Below are 5,501 nucleotides of genomic sequence, written 5' to 3' on the forward strand. Positions count from 1 at the left end.
AAACCCAGATGGGGTCTGGAGATGTAGCTCAGTTGGTGGAGTGCGTGCCAACACACCTGAGGCCCTGAATTCCATCCCCAGCATGCCGTAAACCAGACATCATGACATGTTACTGTAAGTTCCACGCTCAAAGGGTAAAGGCAAAAGAATTAGAAGTTCGTGGTTATCCTTGGCTACACTGCCAATTCAAGGCCAGTCCAGTCTACATGAGTTCTTGTCTCAGAGAGAGAGAGAGAGAGAGAGAGAGAGAGAGAGAGAGAGAGAGAGAGCAAAAGTCACATGAGTAATCTCAGCACTTGGGATGCTAAAAGACAGGAGGGTGGCTGTGAGTTCAAGGGCCTCCTAGGCTATATAATGAGTTCCAGGAGAGAAAACTCAGTGGTAAGATCACTGACTGCTCTTACAGAAGATCTGGGTTCAGATCCCAGCACCTACACAGTAGCTTACAACCACATATATGTGTGTGTGTGTGTGTGTGTACATGCATACAAACATATATGTATGTGTGTGTATATATATATGCATATATATGTGTGTGTGTGTGTGTGTGTGTGTGTGTGTGTGTGTGTGCATGCCTATAAATAACTCAAGTTCCAGGGACCTAATGCCCTTTCCTGGCCTCTACCAAACACCAGACACTCATACACATAGGTATAAATAAATAAAAATTTTAAAAAATCTAAAAGATCCAAACAGGTAGCTCAGTGGTAGCCCACCAGTCTACCATGCAAGAGGTCATGGCTTCTATCCCATACTCCAGACAAATAACTAAAAATCCAAACTGATACACACACGTACTTTGTTATTTGCCAACATAATTATCCTGCTTTGCTATACTTATTTTCTTTAAAAAAAACATTTTTATTAATTCTTTGAGAATTGCATACATGCGTACAATATATTTTGATCAAATTTTCTCCTACTTCTCCCAGGTCCATCCTTGCCTCCCATACCCTCCCAACTTTGTGTCCAATTTTTATTTTTTTAAATAAATCTACAGAGTTCGATTAGATTCATAGGTGTGGGATTATCTACTTAACTGAGGTCAACCTATGAGGTTTCATACTCTTAAAGAAAACTGATTATCTCCCCAAGAAGTTATCAACAATGAGGAGTGGGGGGTCCCTGGGCCTCTAAACTAACTCCCTCCCCCAAGAAGTTATCACGGGCTAGGACGCTGGCTGGCTTGGTCTTGTACGGTCCTGTGGCGCCTGCGTGAGTTCATGAGCACAGTCCTGTCATGTTCAAACGCTGATGTTTTGCTAGGTTCTCCCAGGCCTCTGGCTCAACGACCTTTCTACGCCCTCTTCTGCAATGTTGCTGAGTCTTGTAGGGCAGGGGTGGCATAGATGTCCCGTTTGTGACTGAGTCATCGCGGTCACTTATTCTCTGCCCTCTGAGAGTCTCTGCGCAAAGACCTTCTCTAACGCGGTCAAGAGAAGTGCTGATCTGTGGGTATAGAGATGCGAATTTAGAAGGCAGTTTGATATGATGTCAATTTATCAAAATCCTGGTAGTAGGTTTGCCTCTGATGCTCATGAGCTCCCCAACTATGGGTTCTTGGCCAAATTTACAATATCAGGCATGCATTTCCTGCTATGAAGTGGGCCTTAAATCCAATTAGACAGCGTTTGATTGAGTTATAACATTATATCACAATTACACCTATGTCCTATCTTGCCACCCTGGTCATTATTTGCGGTACACCAGGTCACACCCAGGCTTGGCTGTTAATGGCTTTACCCCTCAGGAGTCCACATAGCACCCGTAGGTGCCGTGAAAGCTAGCCAGTAACTTCGTGGTCAGTACCATTGATTTCTCCATGTCTTGTGACTTGGTATACTTCTTAACATCTTAAAAATTACGGTAGTGGTGGTGCACGCCTTTAAAGCCAGCACTCAGGAGGCAGAGGCAGGAGGATCTCTGTGAGTTGGAGGCCAGCCTGGTCTACAAGACGAGTTCTAGTACAGTCAGGGTTGTTACACAGAGAAACCCTGTCTTGAAAAACAAAACAAACAAAATTTACAACAGAAAAAAAAAGAAGAGAAGAAAACAGAGAGAAAGAAAGAAGAACAAAGAAAGGACAACTGAGATGGAAACCCACCTACCCGCCCCCACCCTTGAAGGGATGAGGTCAATCGGTAGTTAAAAATTAACCAGACTAGCTTAATATAAAAGATATAGCTTTAATAAACAGAAGAAAAGAAAAACTTATAAAACCAAGGTTCCAGCGATTCTAGAACGCAGTGGGCAAAGAGGAAGCAGCGAGTGCACTTCGATCTTTTGTTTTGTGTGGCCCCAGGGGGACACACCCTAAGCAGAATGTGATTGGCTGAGGTTCCCCATCACACCCTGCTGCAACTTTATTCCACGCCTTAATCTTTCTTCTGTCCCACTACTATGACTTTCTAACATGAAGGACAATTTCTCAGACTTCACAGATGAGAGAAATCAGAAATTTAGAAATATTGACCAGAATTTTACTTTATTTTTTTAGATTTATGTTAGGTGTTTTAGTGCTTTGGTGTGTGTTCATATTGTGGATGTGTGCACATGAGTGAAGGGCTGGAAGCCAGGGACATCAGATCCCCCGAGAGCTGGACTTACAGGACACACAGGCTAGGAATCAGCCATGGGCCTCTCAAAGGGCCGAACTGTGTCTCCAGGCCCTGGCTAGTATTTTTAATTACAATTTCAAGTAATTTTTGATAATAAGCAATTTCCTATTTTGAATGCCATTGCCCAAGATAAAGAAAACAAAATCAATTTGTATATTACTATTTAAAAAAGAAAAATACTGACCTTTTTCTGACATTCACTTTTCTGTTTTTCTTTTTTTCTGCTTTTGTCTCATTCCTGCTTGGTGTTTGCCTTTATTGTTTTCTTCTCCAGTGTTGAACCCTTTGTAATTTAAAACCTCTTCCTCCCTGGAGCATGTGGAGCCTGTGTGTGCTTGGGGTGTGTCTTCTGCTTTGAATTACTTCTTGTACCCACATGTCTTTTCTTTTTCTTCCTTTCTTTTTTGTTTTCTTTCTTTCTTCCTTCCTTCCTTCCTTCCTTCCTTCCTTTCTTTCTTTCTTTCTTTCTTTCTTTATTTATTTATTTTAGATAGGCTTGAATTGGTTGGTAGAGACCATCTCCTGTCCCCAACAAGTTCTTAATCCATCCCCTTCAGAGAATAGAGCGGACAGACCTGCAGAGTCCAGAGGGGACGTACTTACTTGTCAATTCATGATTAACAACCTTAAATTGGATAAAACAGATTGACACACAGGATTAAATGAATCCTAGGTAGCAACAACAGTTGGCTGAGTGCCATTGCAACTCTGAGAGAATACAAAGCCCTTCCGGGTGCCAGGCAAAAGCAGTCTCTTGTGAAGCAAGTCTGCAGATCGCCTCAGGAGTCACAGATCTGAGAGTCTGGAAGAATAAATTCCTCAGCAGGGACCATGGTGGTCCTCGCCTTTAACCCCAGCACTCAGGAGGCAGAGGTAAGTGTGTCTCTGTGAGTTCAAGGCCAGCCTGGTCTACAGAGCGAGTTCCAGGACAGCCAGGACTATACAGGGAAACCCTGCCTTGAAAAACAAAAACAAAAGAAGAAGAAGAAAAGAATAAATTCCTCTCAGCAGTCAAAATGCAGGCAGGAATAGGATTCCCTCCGCTCCACCCCACTCTCGCCCACAGCCACTGGTTGGTCCTGGAAGTTCCCTGTCCAGGGCAGAAGCTACAGGTACTTGAAGTGTCTTGTGAGTCTGTCTTGGTCAAATCTCAAGGCAGCCAGACTTTCTCAGTGAGGATGCCAGATTGGAGACAGACGCTACCTGAGAAAAACACAGGAGCCCCTGGGCAGGCTCCTGAGGGTGGCCCATTTTCTTCCTTTGTTTATCGTTTTCTAGATCTTTGAGACACAGTCTTTATAGACAGCCTGAGCAGGTCTCAGACTCCTTAATTTTAATTTAAAACTGTTTTTTTGTTTTTTTTGGTTTTTTTTTTCAAGACAAGGTCTCACTGTGTAGTCCTGGCTGGCCTGGAACTCACAGAGATCCACCCATCTCTGTCACCCGAATGCTGGGATTAAAGGTATGCGCCACTACAGCCACCCAGGCCTGAACTCCTGACGATCCTCCTGCCTCAGTCACTGGACTGTCAAGACTCTAGGTGTGTGCCATCACGCGTGGCTAAAATGGTGACTTGTACCTACCTTTGGTAGTGCTGGAGACTGGGCCCAGGACCTCGCACAGCCTAATATTTTACCACTGAATTACAAGCCTCAGCCTCTGAGGGGTCCATATTCACCTAAGCAAGGCATTTTCTGGAGGAATCCTAATTGGTAGAGCCCCATCATAGTAGGAGCCATAATAATGACCACATTTATCTCACTTATTAATAGTTTCTTCTTTCTCATTTTTAGTGGTTTTGACAGAGACCTGTTGGTTTTATTTTTTAAAGATTTTCAACGAGGAGGCTGGAGAGATGGCTCAGCGGTTAAAAACATTGCCTGCTCTTCCAAAGGTTCTGAGTTCAATTCCCGTCAACCACATGGTGACACACAACCATCTGTAATGAGGTCTGGTGCCTTCTTCTGGTCTGCAGGCATACACAGACAGAATATTGTATACATAATAAAAATATTTTTTAAAAAATTGATACGGAGTCTTCACTAACAAGACATGCCTATTCCTAAAAAAAAAAAAAAAGAAAGATTTTCAACAATTAAAATGTTTTCCCATGGAGTATCTATTTTTCTACTCTAGTCGCCTTTGCTCTTGACTGCTACTTCTTCTGTCCTTTGGAATTTAGCTACTGGTTTTGAAAACAGGCTGTTGTGTGAACGAGCTGGTTCAGCAGGGAAAGGCGCTTGATGACAAGCCCGAGGATCTGAGTTCAGTCCCTGGGACCCACGGGATGGAAAGGGAGAACTGGCTTCTGAGGGTTGTCCTGCAATCTCCATAAACGTTCTGAGGTATGCACATGCGTGCATGGATGGAAACTTTTTCATCTTAAATTTGCATTTAATGTGCATGTGTGTGCCTCAGTGTGTGTTTGCAGTTTTTATGTGCAGTAGCCTGTGGAAGTCAGAAGAGGCATTAGATTCCCTAGAACTGGAGTTACAGGCGGTTGTTAGCTGTCCTGCTCTCTACAAGGAGAGCAAATGTTCTCAACTGCTGAGCCATCACTCTAGCCAGAAAAAAAAATCCTTTAAAGTAGTCTCTTAGTTGAGATGTGTCATGGTGTTTACCTTGAATCTAGTACTGTGGAGGCAGTAACAAGTGGAGGATCTCTATTAATTTGAGGCCAATTTACATAGTATCTTAGCCTGGGCTTTCTTGCTGTGACCATGGCAACTCTTGTAAAGGAAAACATTGACTTGATGGCTAACTTACAGTTTCAGAGGTTCAGCTCTTTATCATCACGATGAGGAGCATGATGTGCAGGCAGACACGGTGCTGGAGAAATAGCTGAGAGTCCTACATCTTGCAGACAACAGGAAGTCGATTGAC

General features: G+C 43.3%; 1 long non-coding RNA gene across 1 annotated transcript; it reads left to right on the forward strand.

The window, feature by feature from the left end:
* The first annotated feature begins 3,367 nt into the window (after nucleotides 1-3,367).
* LOC146892367 (uncharacterized) lies at nucleotides 3,368-4,645 on the forward strand. The gene is made up of 2 exons (XR_015004330.2): nucleotides 3,368-3,491; nucleotides 4,450-4,645. It is a non-coding gene; the product is annotated as an uncharacterized LOC146892367 (long non-coding RNA).
* Nucleotides 4,646-5,501: the final 856 nt, after the last annotated feature.

This window comes from Myodes glareolus, chromosome 11 (assembly GCF_982192425.1).
Source record: "Myodes glareolus chromosome 11, mMyoGla1.1, whole genome shotgun sequence".
NCBI lineage: Eukaryota > Metazoa > Chordata > Mammalia > Rodentia > Cricetidae > Myodes > Myodes glareolus.